At 33.2% G+C, this 24,753-nt stretch overlaps 1 long non-coding RNA gene across 2 annotated transcripts; it reads left to right on the forward strand.

Annotated features, from left to right (window-relative positions):
• The first annotated feature begins 1,227 nt into the window (after positions 1-1,227).
• Positions 1,228-10,880, forward strand: LOC138910907 (uncharacterized). 2 transcript variants are annotated; one of them, XR_011416103.1, is made up of 3 exons: positions 1,228-2,045; positions 2,355-9,666; positions 9,976-10,880. It is a non-coding gene; the product is annotated as an uncharacterized lncRNA (long non-coding RNA). The 2 variants fall into 2 exon arrangements; XR_011416104.1 differs by lacking the exon at positions 9,976-10,880 and having other exon boundaries at positions 2,355-9,325; positions 9,377-9,952.
• Positions 10,881-24,753: the final 13,873 nt, after the last annotated feature.

The raw sequence follows: 24,753 nt of genomic DNA on the forward strand, positions 1-24,753 counted from the left end.
ATATGAGGAGTATAGTAAAACTAATATATGTAGAGTTTGGTCAAGATATCTTGAAAAACAAAAAGTACTTTCATACAACGTAATTTTCGACCGATCGTTCCTATGGCAGGTATATGATATAGTGGTCCGATCTTAATAGGTTTTGCCTATTAATGAGGAGTATAGAAAAACTTATGAATGCCGAGTTTGGTCAAGATATCTTGAAAAAAGAAAATGATTTTTCATACAACAATTTAATTTTAGACCGATCGTTTCTATGGCAGCTATATGATATAGTGGTCCGATGTCAATAGGATTTTTAATATATATGAGGAGTATATTAAAACTTATATATGCAGAGTTTGGTCAAGATATCTTGATAAACAATTTATTTTTTCATACAACTTAATTTATGACCGATCATTTCTATGGCAGCTATATTACATAGTGGTCCGATCTTACTACGATTTTGCAAACATATTAGGAGAATAGTAAAACTAATAAATACAGAGTTTGGTCAACATATCATGTTAAACAATATATTTTTTCATACAACCACTTAATCTTCGACCGATCGTTTCTATGCTATATGATATAGTGGTCCGATCTTAATAGGTCTTGCCTATAAATAAGGAGTATAGAAAAACTAATAAATGCCGAGTTTGGTCAAGATATCTTGAAAAAAGAAAATGATTTTTCATACAACAACTTAATTTTAGACCGATCGTTTCTATGGCAGCTATATGATATAGTGGTCCGATGTCAATAGGATTTTTAATATATATGAGGAGTATAGTAAAACTTATATATGCAGAGTTTGGTCACAATATCTTGATAAACATAATGATTTTTCATTAAAAAACTTAATGTGTTTTCATACAACTTAATTTTCCACGGATAGTTCCTATGGCAGCTATATGATATGGTGGTCCTATCTTAATATGATTTTGCCTATATATGAGGAGTTTAGTAAAACTAATAAATGTGAAGTTTGGTCAACATATATCTTGTAAAACAAAAAGTTTTTTCATACAACTTAATTTTTGACCAATCGCTCCTATGGCAGGTATATGATATAGTGGTCCGATCTTAATAGGATTTTAAATATATTAGGATTATAGTAAAACTAATAAAAACAGAGTTTGGTCAAGATATCTTGATAGACAATTTGTTTTTTCATACAATAAATGCAGAGTTTGGTAATGATATCTTGATAAACCATATATATTTTCATACAACAACTGTAGTGGCTGCTTTGCACTCCCCAAACGAATCTGCTTGTTGATCAGCTGCTCTAGTTTAGTTACTGCTTTACCGACCGCGCTGGAAGCCAATTCTTCGTTTATTGCACAGCTGAGGGCATGCGCAACCGAATAGGGCGAATAGAGAGGAAAAAGGTGATAAGATCAGGCCATAGTACCGTTTTAAAATATAATCGCGTGATGTAGAGCTTTTGAAAGCTTCCTTATTTTTTTTGTCGTTGGGAAGTAGTAAAGGTTAAAAGTACAGCTCAGCATGTCAGATATATTTGAAGCGCGTGCGAGTTAAGTTCATAACATTTTTTTCTTTCTTTGCAAATAATTTTTGCAAAGACATCAACGACCAAGGCTGCAATTGTGGTACAGTTTGGAAGTGTTCTTTTGGTACGCTAATAGAAACCAAAAACCTTCATAACAACTCGACCCACTAACCTAATTGTGATTCGGGGTGACCCTTAAAGAAAAGGTATTTATATGTGCTAGTGTTGAGACTTGGAACTAATTAAGGCTTCCACAGTTTCCGTGCCTGCTCAGTTGACTAGATTTAGACGTACTAGTCGGCACTACCAGAGGGGGAGATCGGACCAGACAAGGGCAACACCAAGAGCACGTGTCGCACTTAGCAACCCAGCAGAACCAATTTTGTTGCTATTTTACTTATCAGCCGCTGTCTTGCGAAGAACAACATCTGGCATAGCCTCGGAAAACGGCGTCAAGCGGGTGAAACGCTTACTATTTATGCAGCACCATCGGGACCGCATGCACTAAGCATATAGTGTAACCTGCAGAGAGTAACAAAGGAGCCGAGTCTGTATTACTTTTGGTGTACCCCTTTCGCTTGCTTAGCAGCATTGCCATATAATTCCATTAATTGTTTAACGTTGCCAAGATGGACGGCTAATAGATCCTTAGTTTTAATTTTTATTTCCTTTAATTTTTTTTTTCTTTTACTAATTTCTTTAAAACAAAAATGTGCAATGAATATGCCTAAATAAGTTAAAGCGAGAGGAAATTCCTACACCACCGACCTTGACCGTTGCTCATATATATATATATATATATATATATATATATACATGTGTTTATATACTTATAAATTTCTTTTGTAATATTTAGCAACAGCGATCATAATCGTCGTATACATTGGGCCCAACGTCTGCTTCGAAGGATATCGCGTGAGTAAGAGTTTAAACCAATGCCTATAGATATATGTAATTATATACACACATGAACATTTAAATGCAGTTAATTTAGCAAGACGGTAAATTAATTACTATCCGTCAAGTCTCAAGATAATGTTGGTGAATTTCTCCTTCCCCTTAATTTCTTTATGGGATTTAAACTAGTTATTGCACATTCATCATATTAACTTTGGATTCAAATTTTGTTTGGAAACTGTATATTTTTTCTTGTAAATAGAGTTATACTCACCTTGCTATTAATCGGCAACAAAATTGAACAATGCGTGAATAAACGAATTATATTAGCTTATATGATATGATATCCTAATTCCATAATTAATTGTTTTATCTGTCAAGTACCCATGTTAGCCGCTTGCAATTTATAGTGATGGTTTAAGAACCTGAAATAGGGACAAGCATCCACATTCCATTTTTTTTTTTGCTTGTCAAGGTAGGGAGGGTAAAGAGAAAGAGAGACGATCAACACCTTAGTTCTCTCACTTACGCGAAATTGAATAGTTTGAATTTGGGTGTTCGGTCGGAACACATTAATGGTGCCCATACTAGAATCCGGTTTTTTTTTGTTTCAATGGATTTACTTAAATCAATAAGTTTTTTTTTTATTTTTTTTGATCGCACTTAAACTATGTGTTTATGGTAAGTGCAAAAGGGAAAGGAAAAAACCCCGACCAGTCCGACGAGCTATTGTCCGAGTATTAGCAAGAAGTGCGAACCTCCAATCCCTATGCACCCGGTTAGGCAACAGCCACGGCCGTTTGTTTTTATTTTTGGTAGATGGCCAAACGAAAGGCAAAAACTGAACCCGAACCTCCCCACCATTACATATATGGCGCCCAACACGTGGGACCCTAGCAAGAACGTAAAACTTTTACTTCTTGCGTAAGCACGACTAACACCTAGTGCACAACAATCCCCAATCGAAACTCGAAGTTATACCATATCAATTACTACCTATTATTTTTTAATTACCCTGTTAGGCCCCTTTCTCGGGAAAATACGTTGTGTTCAGACAGTAGTTAGTTGTAGGAATTTGCGATTGTAATTCAGGCATTGCTGGATTAGTCGACCACAATTAATTACTAGTACTTTAAGCAGCGGGTAAGATCGGAAAAGAGGGAATAATAATCAAATTTGGGTTAATTGTTTCAAGGACTATTTGGAATTACAACAAACTGGAAATATTTCGGATGTTGTCTAGTAGTCCATGAGCAGTAAAAATCCAAATCAGAAATAGACTCCAGTAAAATAAATAGCACAAATTCAACTACTCAGGTTTGCTTAAGGATTGTAAGCAATAACGTGTGGGAAAAAGACAGATAGAATAAATAACCAAGACTTAATAATACAAGTCCTATTTAGTTTTCCTTTTGTTGTTTGGAAACAAGCAAAAGTTTGCATTCATTATGGCAGTGAGACGAAGCACAGAGAGCATAGTTGCAGCGATTAACGCGCAAGATCCATTTTGTGGCATTTGCCATGAGCAATTGCAAGCAGAACAGCTATCTGCGACTACTCCTTGTCAACACCGTTTTCACGACGTTTGCATAAGCAATACACTAAAGACAACCCCAAAATGTCCAGTATGTGAGGCAGATTGCAACCCAGGGCAACTAATATTTATGAACAATACACTGGCAGCGGAGTTACACTCAGCTGGTAATGCTGAAACAGACGAAACTCTATCGCGAAATACTCTACCTTGCCAAGATGGTTCGACTACTACAGGTATCAGGAGAGGTCAGCGATTCGGAAAAGGGCGAGGAGCCACGCCCAAGCGAAGTATGCAAACTAGGTCTATGAATCGAAATCATAGAGAATATTTAGGTAGTTGCATGTCTTTAGGCAGCAACGGAAATAAGTCAGTGGACAATGGTCCAAATGTAGAGACAATTACCTATATCAACGAAGCTCTACAATCTCAGCAAAGGACTTTAATAGCAGAACTCAAAAACGTTATTAAAGCTTCTGTTGAACAATCACTGCAAGAGAAGTTAGCAACATTAAATGTACGAAGTGAGCAAGCTGAATCAACACGCTCTAGATTAGTTCAGTCTCCAAGGGGATTAGGTGCTGATACTCTCCCTAATAGTGCCCAGAACTCTGACATACCCCTTGACTGCGGACCATACAGCCCCAGAGGTAGCAATCGATCAAACTCAAGTTTGAGTTCAGAAAAAGCAGCTAGCATTATGCAAACCTGGCGACTTAAATTTGACGGTTCGAAAGACTCTATGCAGATAGATGAATTCTTGTATCGAATTCGTTCATTAACGGCTCAAAATTTGAACGGCGACTATAGGCTGCTTTGTGACAATCTTCATTTACTTTTTTTCGGGAAAGCCAATGATTGGTTTTGGAGCTTCCACAAGAAAAACCCACAGTATACCTGGTTGGCTTTCTGTACGGATTTCCGACTTAGATTCGAGGACGTTAAAGACGACTTTGACTTGTGGGAACTAATTAGGAAAAGACGCCAGAAAGATCAGGAGACATTTGATGATTTTCAATCAGCGATTGAAGGCCTGGTTAGCCAATTATCTAACGAAATAAGCGAAGACAAGCTTGTTGACCTATTAAAACGCAATGCGAGAACAGCGCTCAGGTACGAACTATTGCATTTGAAGATTAGAACTCGAGCAGAATTAAGAGAGGAAGTTAAGAAACATGAAAGTTTCTGTAGAGAAACTGGCTCGTTTCCCAATCGAACCAAATACGGTAGAGGTAATGTCTCTGAGTTACTGGAAAATAATGATATAGAAGATAATATTTCAGAAATACAGAACAAGAAAATAGTGTGCTGGAATTGCGATAAAGTGGGACACCGATTCGATGACTGCATGGGAGAAAGGCGTATATTCTGCTACGGTTGCGGTGCTAAAAATACTTTTAAACCCAATTGTAGCAAATGCAATCTTTTGGGAAACCGGAAGCGGGATGCGCAGACCAACACCAGTTTGACGCATCCCACAAAAGAATAAAGTCCTTGCCAGAAATACAGTCATATGGTAGTTTGGAGCAATCAACTCCAAATACTATATTTACAACTTATATGGCAAATACATGTTCAGTCGCCGAGACTGCAACTCAAACTGACATTGAAAATAAGTACGTACCGTACCATATTAGAGTAAAACACTATCTTGACACACGAAGACGAATTTTTAGCAGCATAGAACCCATCGAATTTCTCAGTCGGCCAAAACGCTCTACTGTTCGACTTAGGAAATTCTGGAAAAATATTAAAAGTCTTCGTAAGAAGCTCGTTCAATCAGTGTTTATGAGCTCAGATAACCGCTTGTACACTGAGTTAAGCCTAGAGGGAGAAAAATATGTAGCATTATTAGATTCCGGAGCGACGATTAGTTGCCTCGGTAATGTTGCAGCTAAGTCACTGTTGTCACATCCCAAAGCGCGCAAATGCTCTGGATCAATCCGAACAGCTAACAACGCTATTTGCCCAGTGGTAGGCAAACTGACACTTAAAGTTGAATTTCGAAAACAAGTGCATAATGTTGATTTTTATGTTATACCCGATTTGAAACAAGATGTTTACTTAGGCATAAATTTTTGGCAGGACTTTGGACTGTTAACGAATTTAATTCGTCCTGATGAGTCCGTAAATGAATTAGACAACAGTAACGAACAGGATATCCAGGAAACAGCGAAAATGCATCAGCTAACCGCTGAAGAAAAGTCACGATTAAATTCGATCATTTCTAATTTCTATTCTTATGAAAAGGAAGGATTAGGACGCACTGAGTTAATCGAACATCGCATTGAAATAGATAATGTGACCCCCGTCAAACAAAGACATTGGCCTATTTCGCCAGCCGTTGAAAAGCTAATGTTTGACGAGATCGAGAAAATGCTAGCTTTAGATATAATAGAGGTATCGCATAGCCCCTGGAGCAGCAACTGCGTCCTTGTGCAAAGAAAGGATAAAAACAGGCTGTGTCTAGATTCTCGAGTCATAAATAAGTACACTCGTAAAGATGCGTACCCTCTACCCCATATCGACGGAATTCTTAGTCGTCTGCCGCCGGCTAAATATATAACGGGCCTCGATATGAAGCACGCATTCTGGCAGATACCCCTAGAAGAAAAATCACGTCAGTATACCGCTTTTACAGTCCCTAATCGTCCATTATTTCAATACAAAGTAATGCCGTTTGGATTGTGTAACGCTCCTCAAACGCTTTGTAGACTAATGGAACGCGTGATACCAGCCCATTTGCGGACCCGCGTATTTGTCTACTTAGATGATTTACTTCTGCTATCAGAGGACTTCGATTCGCATATGTTGCTTTTGCAGGAAGTAGCGCTGCACTTGCGTAAAGCGAACTTGACAATCAACATCGCAAAATCAAAATTTTGTATGCGGGAAATTAAATATTTGGGCTTTATAATTGGGTATGGTCAACTAAAGACGGACCCTAGCAAAATACAAGCTATTAACGAATTCCCTGTACCAAAAAGTGTAAAACAACTGAGACGTTTTCTTGGACTCGCTGGATGGTATAGACGTTTCGTTAATCATTATGCAACAGTTAGCTTTCCGCTTACAGAGTTGCTAAAGAAATCGAAAGTATTGAAATGGAACACTGATGCTGATTCCGCTTTCAACACCTTAAAAACACTTTTAACTTCTGCACCTGTATTGGCTACACCCGACTTCTCAAAACCTTTTAGATTAGTTTGCGATGCTAGCACAACTGGTTTAGGATGCGTTCTAGCTCAACTAAATGAACAGGAAGAGGAGGCTCCAATAGCATACATGTCAGAGAAACTGTCAAAGGCCCAACGGAATTATAGTGTGACCGATCTGGAATGCTTAGCCGTAATAAGAGGTATTTTTAAATTTAGAGCGTATATAGAAGGACAGGACTTCGAAGTAATAACTGATCATGCTTCCTTACAATGGCTCATGAGACAGAAGGATCTCAGAGGACGTCAAGGTAGATGGGTGATCAAATTACAGGGCTTCAAGTTTAAAGTCTCGCATCGTAGCGGTACACAAAATGTTGTCGCTGATGCGCTATCGCGTCAAAATGAGACAGAGCTTGCGGAATTCGAGGAGCAAGGTCCCATAGTTGACCTGTCTTCACCCGAATTCAAATCGCCAAACTATCTGGATCTGATAGACAGTATTTCTTCTAACCAATCCAGATTACCGGATTTACAGATAATCGACGGTTTTATATATAAACGTACTGAGCCAGCGACGGGATATAGCATTCAGGAGAAACAATCCTGGAAACTCTGGATACCTTCGTCTCTCACCCTACAAGTGATAGAGAGAGCCCACAATCCCCCTAACGCTGCACACAGTGGCATCGGAAAAACAATAGAGAAACTCAAGAGATACTTGTTTTGGCCAAAAATGTCGGCCCAAATTCATGAATATATAGTCAATTGTAAAGTTTGTCGGCAAACGAAAAGCCCCAATGTAGTGTTGAGACCTCCAATGGGCAAGCCTATGACGTCAGAACGGCCATTTCAGAAGCTCTACATGGATCTTCTAGGGCCATATCCTCGGTCCAAGAACGGCAATATAGGTCTCCTGATGGTTGTAGACCATAATACTAAATTTCATTTTATGTGGCCTCTTCGCGCGTTTACTACCAACAAAATTATCGACTATCTAGAAAACACACTGTTTTGCACTTTCGGCGTGCCAGAAACTATTCTGACCGACAATGGCTCTCAGTTCATTTCTAGTGTCTTTAAAGCTTTTCTTACCCGGTATGGAATCATCCACATTCGAACGGCAATATACTCGCCACAAAGTAATGCGAGTGAGCGAGTAAATAGATCAGTATTAGCGGCTATTAGAGCCTATATCGGAAAAGATCATTCAAATTGGGATAAAAAGCTGTACGCCATTTGTGCTGCCTTGAGAGCCAGCGTTCACCAAAGTACAGGGTACTCTCCATACTTTTTAGCGTTTGGACAGAATATGATGTTAAACGGTAAAGACTATGACTTGCTAAAGCGACTTAACCTCTTGTCCGAAGACACTGCTATTGAGAGGCCCACAGCCTTACAAGTAATCCGTCAGATAGCTAAAGACAATGTAGCTCAGTCACATAATAGAAATGCTAAGATATATAATTTGCGCAGCCGAAACATAAGTCTTACTGCCGGTACGAAAGTCTTCGCCCGCAATTTTTGTCAGAGTAACGCGCAAAAGAAGTTTAGTTCTAAGCTTGCACCAGTTTTCATTCCGGCGATTGTTGTACAAAAAGTCAGCCCAGCCTACTATCAACTAGCTAATGAAACAGGTAAATGCATCGGTACTTTTCATCTCAAAGATATACAAACTAGTAACAAGTTCTAACTCAACAGTTATTATAGTTATTTCAGTTTATGTCCCGCTAGCAAGTAGCGCTGCATAAACTGTGGTGTAGTGGCTGCTTTGCACTCCCCAAACGAATCTGCTTGTTGATCAGCTGCTCTAGTTTAGTTACTGCTTTACCGACCGCGCTGGAAGCCAATTCTTCGTTTATTGCACAGCTGAGGGCATGCGCAACCGAATAGGGCGAATAGAGAGGAAAAAGGTGATAAGATCAGGCCATAGTACCGTTTTAAAATATAATCGCGTGATGTAGAGCTTTTGAAAGCTTCCTTATTTTTTTTGTCGTTGGGAAGTAGTAAAGGTTAAAAGTACAGCTCAGCATGTCAGATATATTTGAAGCGCGTGCGAGTTAAGTTCATAACATTTTTTTCTTTCTTTGCAAATAATTTTTGCAAAGACATCAACGACCAAGGCTGCAATTGTGGTACAGTTTGGAAGTGTTCTTTTGGTACGCTAATAGAAACCAAAAACCTTCATAACAACTCGACCCACTAACCTAATTGTGATTCGGGGTGACCCTTAAAGAAAAGGTATTTATATGTGCTAGTGTTGAGACTTGGAACTAATTAAGGCTTCCACAGTTTCCGTGCCTGCTCAGTTGACTAGATTTAGACGTACTAGTCGGCACTACCAGAGGGGGAGATCGGACCAGACAAGGGCAACACCAAGAGCACGTGTCGCACTTAGCAACCCAGCAGAACCAATTTTGTTGCTATTTTACTTATCAGCCGCTGTCTTGCGAAGAACAACATCTGGCATAGCCTCGGAAAACGGCGTCAAGCGGGTGAAACGCTTACTATTTATGCAGCACCATCGGGACCGCATGCACTAAGCATATAGTGTAACCTGCAGAGAGTAACAAAGGAGCCGAGTCTGTATTACTTTTGGTGTACCCCTTTCGCTTGCTTAGCAGCATTGCCATATAATTCCATTAATTGTTTAACGTTGCCAAGATGGACGGCTAATAGATCCTTAGTTTTAATTTTTATTTCCTTTAATTTTTTTTTTCTTTTACTAATTTCTTTAAAACAAAAATGTGCAATGAATATGCCTAAATAAGTTAAAGCGAGAGGAAATTCCTACACCACCGACCTTGACCGTTGCTCATATATATATATATATATATATATATATATATACATGTGTTTATATACTTATAAATTTCTTTTGTAATATTTAGCAACAGCGATCATAATCGTCGTATACATTGGGCCCAACGTCTGCTTCGAAGGATATCGCGTGAGTAAGAGTTTAAACCAATGCCTATAGATATATGTAATTATATACACACATGAACATTTAAATGCAGTTAATTTAGCAAGACGGTAAATTAATTACTATCCGTCAAGTCTCAAGATAATGTTGGTGAATTTCTCCTTCCCCTTAATTTCTTTATGGGATTTAAACTAGTTATTGCACATTCATCATATTAACTTTGGATTCAAATTTTGTTTGGAAACTGTATATTTTTTCTTGTAAATAGAGTTATACTCACCTTGCTATTAATCGGCAACAAAATTGAACAATGCGTGAATAAACGAATTATATTAGCTTATATGATATGATATCCTAATTCCATAATTAATTGTTTTATCTGTCAAGTACCCATGTTAGCCGCTTGCAATTTATAGTGATGGTTTAAGAACCTGAAATAGGGACAAGCATCCACATTCCATTTTTTTTTTTGCTTGTCAAGGTAGGGAGGGTAAAGAGAAAGAGAGACGATCAACACCTTAGTTCTCTCACTTACGCGAAATTGAATAGTTTGAATTTGGGTGTTCGGTCGGAACACATTAATGGTGCCCATACTAGAATCCGGTTTTTTTTTGTTTCAATGGATTTACTTAAATCAATAAGTTTTTTTTTTATTTTTTTTGATCGCACTTAAACTATGTGTTTATGGTAAGTGCAAAAGGGAAAGGAAAAAACCCCGACCAGTCCGACGAGCTATTGTCCGAGTATTAGCAAGAAGTGCGAACCTCCAATCCCTATGCACCCGGTTAGGCAACAGCCACGGCCGTTTGTTTTTATTTTTGGTAGATGGCCAAACGAAAGGCAAAAACTGAACCCGAACCTCCCCACCATTACACAACTTAATTTATGACCGATCATTTCTATGGCAGCTATATTATATAGTGGTCCGATCTTAATACGATTTTGCAAATATATTAGGAGAATAGTAAAACTTATAAATACAGAGTTTGGTCAAGATATCTTGATAAACAATATATTTTTTCATACAACAACTTAATTTTCGACCGATCGTTTCTATGGCAGCTATTAGATATAGTGGTCCGATCTTAATAGGATTTTGAATATATATGAGGAGTATAGTAAAACCAATAAATGCCGAGTTTGGTCAAAATATCTTGATAAACATAATGTTTTTTAATTAAAAAACTTAATGTGTTTTCATACAACTTAATTTTCCACGGATAGTTCCTATGGCAGCTATATGATATGGTGGTCCTATCTTAATATGATTTTGCCTATATATGAGGAGTTTAGTAAAACTAATAAATGTGTAGTTTGGTCAACATATATCTTGTAAAACAAAAAGTTTTTTCATACAACTTAATTTTTGACCAATCGTTCCTATGGCAGGTATATGATATAGTGGTCCGATCTTAATAGGATTTTAAATATATTAGGATTATAGTAAAACTAATAAAAACAGAGTTTGGTCAAGATATCTTGATAAACAATTTGTCTTTTCATACAACAACTTAATTTTCGACCGATCATTTCAATGGCACCTATATGATATAGTGGTGCGATGTCAATAGGATTTTCAATATATATGACGACTAAAGTAAAACTAATAAATGCAGAGGTTGGTCAAGATATCTTGATAAACAATATATTTTTTCATATAACAACTTAATTTTCGAGCGATCGATCCTGTGGCAGCTATATGATATAGTGGTTCGATCTTAATATGATTTTGCATATATATTAGGAGAATAGTAAAACTAATAAATGCCGAGTTTGGTCAAGATATCTTGAAAAACAAAATGTTTTTCATACAAAAACTTAATTTTCGACCGATCGTTCCTACGGCAGATATATGATATAGTGGTCCGATCTTAATACGATTTTGCAAATATATAAGGAGAAAAGTAAAACTAATAAATGCAGAGTTTGGTCAAGATATCTTGATAAACAATTTGTTTTTTCATACAACAACTTAATTTTCGACCGATCGTTTCTATGGCAGCTATTAGATATAGTGGTCCGATCTTAATAGGATTTTGAATATATATCAGGAGCATAGTAAAACTAATAAATGTCGAGTTTTCTCAAAATATCTTGATAAACATAATGTTTTTTAATTAAAAAACTTAATGTGTTTTCATACAACTTAATTTTCCACGGATAGTTCCTATGGCAGCTATATGATATGGTGGTCCTATCTTAATATGATTTTGCCTATATATGAGGAGTTTAGTAAAACTAATAAATGTGAAGTTTGGTCAACATATATCTTGGAAAACAAAAAGTTTTTTCATACAACTTAATTTTTGACCAATCGTTCCTATGGCAGGTATATGATATAGTGGTCCGATCTTAATAGGATTTTAAATATATTAGGATTATAGTAAAACTAATAAAAACAGAGTTTGGTCAAGATATCTTGATAAACAATTTGTTTTTTCATACAACAACTTAATTTTCGACCGATCATTTCAATGGCACCTATATGATATAGTGGTGCGATGTCAATAGGATTTTCAATATATATGACGACTAAAGTAAAACTAATAAATGCAGAGGTTGGTCAAGATATCTTGATAAACAATATATTTTTTCATATAACAACTTAATTTTCGAGCGATCGATCCTGTGGCAGCCATATGATATAGTGGTTCGATCTTAATATGATTTTGCATATATATTAGGAGAATAGTAGAACTAATAAATGCCGAGTTTGGTCAAGATATCTTGAAAAACAAAATGTTTTTCATACAAAAACTTAATTTTCGACCGATCGTTCCTACGGCAGATATATGATATAGTGGTCCGATCTTAATACGATTTTGCAAATATATAAGGAGAAAAGTAAAACTAATAAATGCAGAGTTTGGTCAAGATATCTTGATAAACAATTTGTTTTTTCATACAACAACTTAATTTTCGACCGATCGTTTCTATGGCAGCTATTAGATATAGTGGTCCGATCTTAATAGGATTTTGAATATATATCAGGAGCATAGTAAAACTAATAAATGCCGAGTTTTCTCAAAATATCTTGATAAACATTATGTTTTTTTATTCAAAAACTTAATGTGTTTTCATACAACTTAATTTTCCACGGATAGTTCCTATGGCAGCTATATGATATGGTGGTCAGATCTTAATATGATTTTGCCTATATATGAGGAGTATAGTAAATCTAATATATGCATTGTTTGGTCAAGATATCTTGAAAAACAAAGTGTTTTTCATACAAAAAATTAATTTTCGACTGATCGTTCCTATGGCAGCCATATGATATAGTGGTCCGATCTTAATACGATTTTGCGAACATATTAGGAGAACAGTTAAACTAATAAATACAGAGTTTGGTCAAGATATCTTGATAAACAATATATTTTTCATACAAAAACTTAATTTGCGACCGATCGTGCCTATGGCAGCAATATGATATAGTGGTCCGATCTTAATACGATTTTGCAAATATATTAGGAGAATAGTAAAACTAATAAATACAGAGTTTGGTCAAGATATCTTGATAAACAATATATTTTTTCATACAACAACTTAATTTTCGACCGATCGTTTCTATGGCAGCTATTAGATATAGTGGTCCGATCTTAATAGGATTTTGAATATATATGAGGAGTATAGTAAAACCAATAAATGCCGAGTTTGGTCAAAATATTTTGATAAACATAATGTTTTTTAATTAAAAAACTTAATGTGTTTTCATACAACTTAATTTTCCACGGATAGTTCCTATGGCAGCTATGATATGGTGGTCCTATCTTAATATGATTTTGCCTATATATGAGGAGAATAGTAAAAATAATAAATGTATAGTTTGGTCAAGATATCTTAAAAAACAAAAAGTTTTTTCATACAACTTAATTTTTGACTAATCATTTCTATGGCAGCTATATGATATAGTGGTCCGATCTTAATAGGATTTTGCAAATATATTAGGAGAATAGTTAAACTAATAAACACAGAGTTTGGTCAAGATATCTTGATAAACAATATGTTTTTCATTCAACAACTTAATTTTCCACGGATAGTTCCTATGGCAGCTATATGATATGGTGGTCCTATCTTAATATGATTTTGCCTATATATGTGGAGTTTAGTAAAACTAATAAATGTGAAGTTTGGTCAACATATCTTGTAAAACAAAAAGTTTTTTCATACAACTTAATTTTTGACCAATCGTTCCTATGGCAGGTATATGATATAGTGGTCCAATCCTAATGAGATTTTGCATATATATGAGGAGTATAGTATAACTAATAAATGTATAGTTTGGTCAAGATATCTTGAAAAACAAAAAGTTTTTTCATACAACTTAATTTTCGACCGATCATTTCTATGGCAGCTATATGATATAGTGGTCCGATCTTAATAGGATTTTGCAAATATATTAGGAGAATAGTTAAACTAATAAACACAGAGTTTGGTCAAGATATCTTGATAAACAATATGTTTTTCATTCAACAACTTAATTTTCGACCGATCGTTTCTATGGCACCTATATGATATAGTGGTCCGATGTTAATAGGATTTTCAATGTATATGAGGAGTAAAGTAAAACTAATAAATGCAGAGTTTGGTCAAGCTATCTTGATAAACAATATATTTTTTCATATAACAACTTAATTTTCGAACGATCGTTCCTGTGGCAGCTATATGATATAGTGGTCCGATCTTAAAATGATTTTGCATATATATTAGGAGAATAGTAAAACTAATAAATGCCGAGTTTGGTCAAGATATCTTGAAAAATAAAATGTTTTTCATACAAAAACTTAATTTTCTACCGATCGTTCCTATGGCAGCCATATGATATAGTGGTCCGATCTTAATACGATTTTGCAAATATATAAGGAGAAAAGTAAAACTAATAAATGCAGAGTTTGGTCAAGATATCTTGATAAACAATATGTTTTTTCATACAACAACTTAATTTTCGACCGATCGTTTCTATGGCAGCTATATGATATAGTGGTCCGATCTTAATAGGATTTTGAATATATATGAGGAGTATAGTAAAACTAATAAATGCAGAGTTTGGTAATGATATCTTGATAAACCATATATATTTTCATACAACAACTTAATTTATGACCGATCATTTCTATGGCAGCTATATTATATAGTAGTCCGATCTTAATACGATTTTGCAAATATATAAGGAGAATAGTAAAACTTATAAATACAGAGTTTGGTCAAGATATCTTGATAAACAATATATTTTTTCATACAACAACTTAATTTTCGACCGATCGTTTCTATGGCAGCTATTATATATAGTGGTCCGATCTTAATAGGATTTTGAATATATATGAGGAGTATAGTAAAACCAATAAATGCCGAGTTTGGTCAAAATATTTTGATAAACATAATGTTTTTTAATTAAAAAACTTAATGTGTTTTCATACAACTTAATTTTCCACGGATAGTTCCTATGGCAGCTATATGATATGGTGGTCCTATCTTAATATGATTTTGCCTATATATGAGGAGAATAGTAAAAATAATAAATGTTGGTCAAGATATCTTAAAAAACAAAAAGTTTTTTCATACAACTTAATTTTTGACTAATCATTTCTATGGCAGCTATATGATATAGTGGTCCGATCTTAATAGGATTTTGCAAATATATTAGGAGAATAGTTAAACTAATAAACACAGAGTTTGGTCAAGATATCTTGATAAACAATATGTTTTTCATTCAACAACTTAATTTTCGACCGATCGTTTCTATGGCACCTATATGATATAGTGGTCCGATGTCAATAGGATTTTCAATGTATATGAGGAGTAAAGTAAAACTAATAAATGCAGAGTTTGGTCAAGCTATCTTGATAAACAATATATTTTTTCATATAACAACTTAATTTTCGACCGATCGTTCCTTTGGCAGCTATATGATATAGTGGTCCGATCTTAAAATGATTTTGCATATATATTAGGAGAATAGTAAAACTAATAAATGCCGAGTTTGGTCAAGATATCTTGAAAATTAAAATGTTTTTCATACAAAAACTTAATTTTCTACCGATCGTTCCTATGGCAGCCATATGATATAGTGGTCCGATCTTAATACGATTTTGCAAATATATAAGGAGAAAAGTAAAACTAATAAATGCAGAGTTTGGTCAAGATATCTTGATAAACAATATGTTTTTTCATACAACAACTTAATTTTCGACCGATCGTTTCTATGGCAGCTATATGATATAGTGGTCCGATCTTAATAGGATTTTGAATATATATGAGGAGTATAGTAAAACTAATAAATGCAGAGTTTGGTAATGATATCTTGATAAACCATATATATTTTCATACAACAACTTAATTTATGACCGATCATTTCTATGGCAGCTATATTATATAGTGGTCCGATCTTAATACGATTTTGCAAATATATTAGGAGAATAGTAAAACTTATAAATACAGAGTTTGGTCAAGATATCTTGATAAACAATATATTTTTTCATACAACAACTTAATTTTCGACCGATCGTTTCTATGGCAGCTATTAGATATAGTGGTCTGATCTTAATAGGATTTTGAATATATATGAGGAGCATAGTTAAACCAATAAATGCCGAGTTTGGTCAAAATATTTTGATAAACATAATGTTTTTTAATTAAAAAACTTAATGTGTTTTCATACAACTTAATTTTCCACGGATAGTTCCTATGGCAGCTATATGATATGGTGGTCCTATCTTAATATGATTTTGCCTATATATGAGGACAATAGTAAAAATAATAAATGTATAGTTTGGTCAAGATATCTTGAAAAACAAAAAGTTTTTTCATACAACTTAATTTTTGACTAATCATTTCTATGGCAGCTATATGATATAGTGGTCCGATCTTAATAGGATTTTAAATATATTAGGATTATAGTAAAACTAATAAAAACAGAGTTTGGTCAAGATATCTTGATAAACAATATGTTTTTTCATACAACAACTTAATTTTCGACCGATCGTTTCGAATGGCACCTATATGATATAGTGGTCCGATGTCAATAGGATTTTCAATGTATATGACGACTAAAGTAAAACTAATAAATGCAGAGTTTGGTCAAGCTATCTTGATAAACAATATATTTTTTCATATAACAACTTAATTTTCGACCGATCGTTCCTGTGGCAGCTATATGATATAGTGGTCCGATCTTAAAATGATTTTGCATATATATTAGGAGAATAGTAAAACTAATAAATGCCGAGTTTGGTCAAGATATCTTGAAAATTAAAATGTTTTTCATACAAAAACTTAATTTTCTACCGATCGTTCCTATGGCAGCCATATGATATAGTGGTCCGATCTTAATACGATTTTGCAAATATATAAGGAGAAAAGTAAAACTAATAAATGCAGAGTTTGGTCAAGATATCTTGATAAACAATATGTTTTTTCATACAACAACTTAATTTTCGACCGATCGTTTCTATGGCAGCTATATGATATAGTGGTCCGATCTTAATAGGATTTTGAATATATATGAGGAGTATAGTAAAACTAATAAATGCAGAGTTTGGTAATGATATCTTGATAAACCATATATATTTTCATACAACAACTTAATTTATGACCGATCATTTCTATGGCAGCTATATTATATAGTGGTCCGATCTTAATACGATTTTGCAAATATATTAGGAGAATAGTAAAACTTATAAATACAGAGTTTGGTCAAGATATCTTGATAAACAATATATTTTTTCATACAACAACTTAATTTTCGACCGATCGTTTCTATGGCAGCTATTAGATATAGTGGTCTGATCTTAATAGGATTTTGAATATATATGAGGAGCATAGTTAAACCAATAAATGCCGAGTTTGGTCAAAATATTTTGATAAACATAATGTTTTTTAATTAAAAAACTTAATGTGTTTTCATACAACTTAATTTTCCACGGATAGTTCCTATGGCAGCTATATGATATGGTGGTCCTATCTTAATATGATTTTGCCTATATATGAGGACAATAGTAAAAATAATAAATGTATAGTTTGGTCAAGATATCTTGAAAAACAAAAAGTTTTTTCATACAACTTAATTTTTGACTAATCATTTCTATGGCAGCTATATGATATAGTGGTCCGATCTTAATAGGATTTTAAATATATTAGGATTATAGTAAAACTAATAAAAACAGAGTTTGGTCAAGATATCTTGATAAACAATATGTTTTTTCATACAACAACTTAATTTTCGACCGATCGTTTCGAATGGCACCTATATGATATAGTGGTCCGATGTCAATAGGATTTTCAATGTATATGACGACTAAAGTAAAACTAATAAATGCAGAGTTTGGTCAAGATATCTTGATAAACAATTTGTTTTTTCATACAACAACTTAATTTTCGACCGATCGTTTCTATGGCAGCTATATGATATAGTGGTCCGATCTTTATAGGATTTTGAATATATATGGGGAGCATAGTAAAACTAATAAATGCCGAGTTTTGTCAAAATATCTTGATAAACATAATGTTTATTCATTCAAAAACTTAATGTGTTTTCATACAACTTAATTTTCCACGGATAGTTCCTATGGCAGCTATATGATATGGTGGTCAGATCTTAATGTGATTTTGCCTATATATGAGGAGTATAGTAAAACTAATATATGTAGAGTTTGGTCAAGATATCTTGAAAAACAAAAAGTACTTTCATACAACTTAATTTTCGACCGATCGTTGCTATGGCAGGTATATGATATAGTGGTCCGATCTTAATAGGTTTTGCCTATAAATGAGGAGTATAGAAAAACTAATAAATGCCGAGTTTGGTCAAGATATCTTGAAAAAATAAAATGATGTTTCATACAACAACTTAATTTTAGACCGATCGTTTCTATGGCAGCTATATGATATAGTGGTCCGATGTCAATAGGATTTTTAATATATATGAGGAGTATAGTAAAACTTATATATGCAGAGTTTGGTCAAAATATCTTGATAAACATAATGATTTTTCATTAAAAAACTTAATGTGTTTTCATACAACTTAATTTTCCACGGATAGTTCCTATGGCAGCTATATGATATGGTGGTCCTATCTTAATATGATTTTGCCTATATATGAGGAGTATAGTAAAACTAATAAATGTGAAGTTTGGTCAACATATCTTGTAAAACAAAAAGTTTTTTCATACAACTTAATTTTTGACCAATCGTTCCTATGGCAGGTATATGATATAGTGGTCCAATCTTAATGAGATTTTGCATATATATGAGGAGTATAGTATAACTAATAAATGTATAGTTTGGTCAAGATATCTTGAAAAACAAAAAGTTTTTTCATACAACTTAATTTTCGACCGATCATTTCTATGGCAGCTATATGATATAGTGGTCCGATCTTAATAGGATTTTGCAAATATATTAGGAGAATAGTTAAACTAATAAACACAGAGTTTGGTCAAGATATCTTGATAAACAATATATTTTTTCATACAACAACTTAATTTTCGACCGATCGTTTCTATGGCAGCTATTAGATATAGTTGTCCGATCCTAATATGATTTTGAATATATATGGGGAGCGTAGTAAAACTAATAAATGCCGAGTTTGGTCAAAATATCTTGATAAACGTAATGTTTTTTCATTAAAAAACTTAATGTGTTTTAATACAACTTAATTTTCCACGGATAGTTCCTATAGCAGCTATATTATATGGTGGTCCTATCTTAATATGATTTTGTCTATATATGAGGAGAATAGTAAAAATAATAAATGTATAGTTTGGTCAAGATATCTTGAAAAACAAAAAGTTTTTTCATACAACTTAATTTTTGACTAATCATTTCTAGGCAGCTATATGATATAGTGGTCCGATCTTAATAGGATTTTAAATATATTAGGATTATAGTAAAACTAATAAAAACAGAGTTTGGTCAAGATATCTTGATAAACAATATGTTTTTTCATACAACAACTTAATTTTCGACCGATCGTTTCGAATGGCACCTATATGATATAGTGGTCCGATGTCAATAGGATTTTCAATGTATATGACGACTAAAGTAAAACTAATAAATGCAGAGTTTGGTCAAGATATCTTGATAAGCAATTTGTTTTTTCATACAACAACTTAATTTTCGACCGATCGTTTCTATGGCAGCTATATGATATAGTGGTCCGATCTTAATAGGATTTTGAATATATATGGGGAGCATAGTAAAACTAATAAATGCCAAGTTTTCTCAAAATATCTTTATAAACATAATGTTTTTTAATTAAAAAACTTAATGTGTTTTCATACAACTTAATTTTCCACGGATAGTTCCTATGGCAGCTATATGATATGGTGGTCAGATCTTAATATGATTTTGCCGATATATAAGGAGTATAGTAAATCTAATATATGCATTGTTTGGTCAAGATATCTTGAAAAACCAAGTGTTTTTCATACAAAAAATTAATTTTCGACCGATCGTTCCTATGGCAGCCATATGATATAGTGGTCCGATCTTAATACGATTTTGCAAACATATTAGGAGAACAGTTAAACTAATAAATACAGAGTTTGGTCAAGATATCTATATAGTGGTCCGATTTTCATACGATTTCGCAAATATATTAGGAGAATAGTAAAACTAATAAATACAGAGTTTGGTCAAGATATCTTGATAAACAATATATTTTTTCATACAACAACTTAATTTTCGACCGATCGTTTCTATGGCAGCTATATGATATAGTGGTCCGATCTTTATAGGATTTTGAATATATATAGGGAGCATAGTAAAACTAATAAATGCCGAGTTTTGTCAAAATATCTTGATAAACATAATGTTTATTCATTCAAAAACTTAATGTGTTTTCATACAACTTAATTTTCCACGGATAGTTCCTATGGCAGCTATATGATATGGTGGTCAGATCTTAATGTGATTTTGCCTATATATGAGGAGTATAGTAAAACTAATATATGTAGAGTTTGGTCAAGATATCTTGAAAAACAAAAAGTACTTTCATACAACTTAATTTTCGACCGATCGTTGCTATGGCAGGTATATGATATAGTGGTCCGATCTTAATAGGTTTTACCTATAAATGAGGAGTATAGAAAAACTAATAAATGCCGAGTTTGGTCAAGATATCTTGAAAAAAGAAAATGATGTTTCATACAACAACTTAATTTTAGACCGATCGTTTCTATGGCAGCTATATGATATAGTGGTCCGATGTCAATAGGATTTTTAATATATATGAGGAGTATAGTAAAACTTATATATGCAGAGTTTGGTCAAAATATCTTGATAAACATAATGATTTTTCATTAAAAAACTTATTGTGTTTTCATACAACTTAATTTTCCACGGATAGTTCCTATGGCAGCTATATGATATGGTGGTCAGATCTTAATGTGATTTTGCCAATATATGAGGAGTATAGTAAAACTAATAAATGTAGAGTTTGGTCAAGATATCTTGAAAAACAAAAAGTTTTTTCATACAACTTAATTTTTGACCAATCGTTCCTATGGCAGGTATATGATATAGTGGTCCAATCTTAATGAGATTTTGCATATATATGAGGAGTATAGTATAACTAATAAATGTATAGTTTGGTCAAGATATCTTGAAAAACAAAAAGTTTTTTCATACAACTTAATTTTCGACCGATCATTTCTATGGCAGCTATATGATATAGTGGTCCGATCTTAATAGGATTTTGCAAATATATTAGGAGAATAGTTAAACTAATAAACACAGAGTTTGGTCAAGATATCTTGATAAACAATATATTTTTTCATACAACAACTTAATTTTCGACCGATCGTTTCTATGGCAGCTATTAGATATAGTTGTCCGATCCTAATATGATTTTGAATATATATGGGGAGCATAGTAAAACTAATAAATGCCGAGTTTGGTCAAAGTATCTTGATAAACGTAATGTTTTTTCATTAAAAAACTTAATGTGTTTTAATACAACTTAATTTTCCAAGGATAGTTCCTATAGCAGCTATATTATATGGTGGTCCTATCTTAATATGATTTTGTCTATATATGAGGAGTATAGTAAAACTAATAAATGTAGAGTTTGGTCAAGATATCTTGTAAAACAAAAAGTTTTTTCATACAACTTATTTTTTGACCAATCGTTCCTATGGCAGGTATATGATATAGTGGTCCAATCTTAATGAGATTTTGCATATATATGAGGAGTATAGTATAACTAATAAATGTATTGTTTGGTCAAGATATCTTGAAAAACAAAAAGTTTTTTCATACAACTTAATTTTTGACCGATCGTTTCTATGGCAGCTATATGATATAGTGGTCCGATCTTAATAGGATTTTGCAAATATATTAGGAGAATAGTTAAACTAATAAATACAGAGTTTGGTCAAGATATCTTGATAAACAATATGTTTTTCATTCAACAACTTAATTTTCGACCGATCGTTTCTATGGCACCTATATGATATAGTGGTCCGATGTCAATAGGATTTTCATAAATTTCATATGAGGAGTAAAGTAAAGCTAATAAATGCAGAGTTTGGTCAAACTATCTTGATAAACAATATATTTTTTCATATAACAACTTAATTTTAGACCGATCGTTCCTGTGGCAGCTATATGATATAGTGGTCCGATCTTAAAATGATTTTGCATATATATTAGGAGAATAGTAAAACTAATAAATGCCGAGTTTGGTCAAGATATCTTGAAAAACAAAATGTTTTTCATACAAAAACTTAATTTTCTACCGATCGTTCCTATGGCAGCCATATGACATAGTGGTCCGATCTTAATACGATTTTGCAAATATATAAGGAGAAAAATAAAACTAATAAATGCAGAGTTTGGTCAAGATATCTTTATAAACAATATGTTTTTTCATACAACAACTTAATTTTCGACCGATCGTTTCTATGGCAGCTATATGATATAGTGGTCCGATCTTTATAGGATTTTGAATATATATATGGTCAGATCTTAATATGATTTTGCCGATATATAAGGAGTATAGTAAATCTAATATATGCATTGTTTGGTCAAGATATCTTGAAAAACCAAGTGTTTTTCATACAAAAAATTAATTTTCGACCGATCGTTCCTATGGCAGCCATATGATATAGTGGTCCGATCTTAATACGATTTTGCAAACATATTAGGAGAACAGTTAAACTAATAAATACAGAGTTTGGTCAAGATATCTTGATAAACAATATATTTTTCATACAAAAACTTAATTTGCGACCGATCGTTCCTATGGCAGCAATATGATATAGTGGTCCGATCTTAATACGATTTTGCAAATATATTAGGAGAATAGTAAAACTAATAAATACAGAGTTTGGTCAAGATATCTTGATAAACAATATATTTTTTCATACAAAAACTTAATTTGCGACCGATCGTTCCTATGGCAGCAATATGATATAGTGGTCCAATCTAAATACGATTTTGCAAACATATTAGGAGAACAGTTATACTAATAAATACAGAGTTTGGTCAAGATATCTTGATAAACAATATATTTTTCATACAAAAACTTAATTTGCGACCGATCGTTCCTATGGCAGGAATATGATATAGTGGTCCGATCTTAATACGATTTTGCAAATATATTAGGAGAATAGTAAAACTAATAAATACAGAGTTTGTTCAAGATATCTTGATATACAATATATTTTTTCATACAACAACTTAATTTTCGACCGATCGTTTTAATGGCAGCTATATGATATAGTGGTCCGATCTTAATAGGCTTTTGAATATATATGAGGAGTATAGTAAAACTAATAAATACAGAGTTTGGTTTAGATATCTTGATAAACAATATATTTTTTCATACAACAACTTAATTTTCGACCGATCGTTCCTATGGCAGGAATATGATATAGTGGTCCAATCTAAATACGATTTTGCAAACATATTAGGAGAACAGTTATACTAATAAATACAGAGTTTGGTCAAGATATCTTGATAAACAATATATTTTTCATACAAAAACTTAATTTGCGACCGATCGTTCCTATGGCAGGAATATGATATAGTGGTCCGATCTTCATACGATTTTGCAAATATATTAGGAGAATAGTAAAACTAATAAATACAGAGTTTGGTCAAGATATCTTGATAAACAATATATTTTTTCATACAACAACTTAATTTTCGACCGATCGTTTCTATGGCAGCTATATGATATAGTGGTCCGATCTTTATAGGATTTTGAATATATATGGGGAGCATAGTAAAACTAATAAATGCCGAGTTTTGTCAAAATATCTTGATAAACATAATGTTTATTCATTCAAAAACTTAATGTGTTTTCATACAACTTAATTTTCCACGGATAGTTCCTATGGCAGCTATATGATATGGTGGTCAGATCTTAATGTGATTTTGCCTATATATGAGGAGTATAGTAAAACTAATATATGTAGAGTTTGGTCAAGATATCTTGAAAAACAAAAAGTACTTTCATACAACTTAATTTTCGACCGATCGTTGCTATGGCAGGTATATGATATAGTGGTCCGATCTTAATAGGTTTTGCCTATAAATGAGGAGTATAGAAAAACTAATAAATGCCGAGTTTGGTCAAGATATCTTGAAAAAAGAAAATGATGTTTCATACAACAACTTAATTTTAGACCGATCGTTTCTATGGCAGCTATATGATATAGTGGTCCGATGTCAATAGGATTTTTAATATATATGAGGAGTATAGTAAAACTTATATATGCAGAGTTTGGTCAAAATATCTTGA

Source organism: Drosophila virilis, chromosome 2, assembly GCF_030788295.1.
Source record: "Drosophila virilis strain 15010-1051.87 chromosome 2, Dvir_AGI_RSII-ME, whole genome shotgun sequence".
Classification (NCBI taxonomy): Eukaryota; Metazoa; Arthropoda; class Insecta; order Diptera; family Drosophilidae; genus Drosophila; species Drosophila virilis.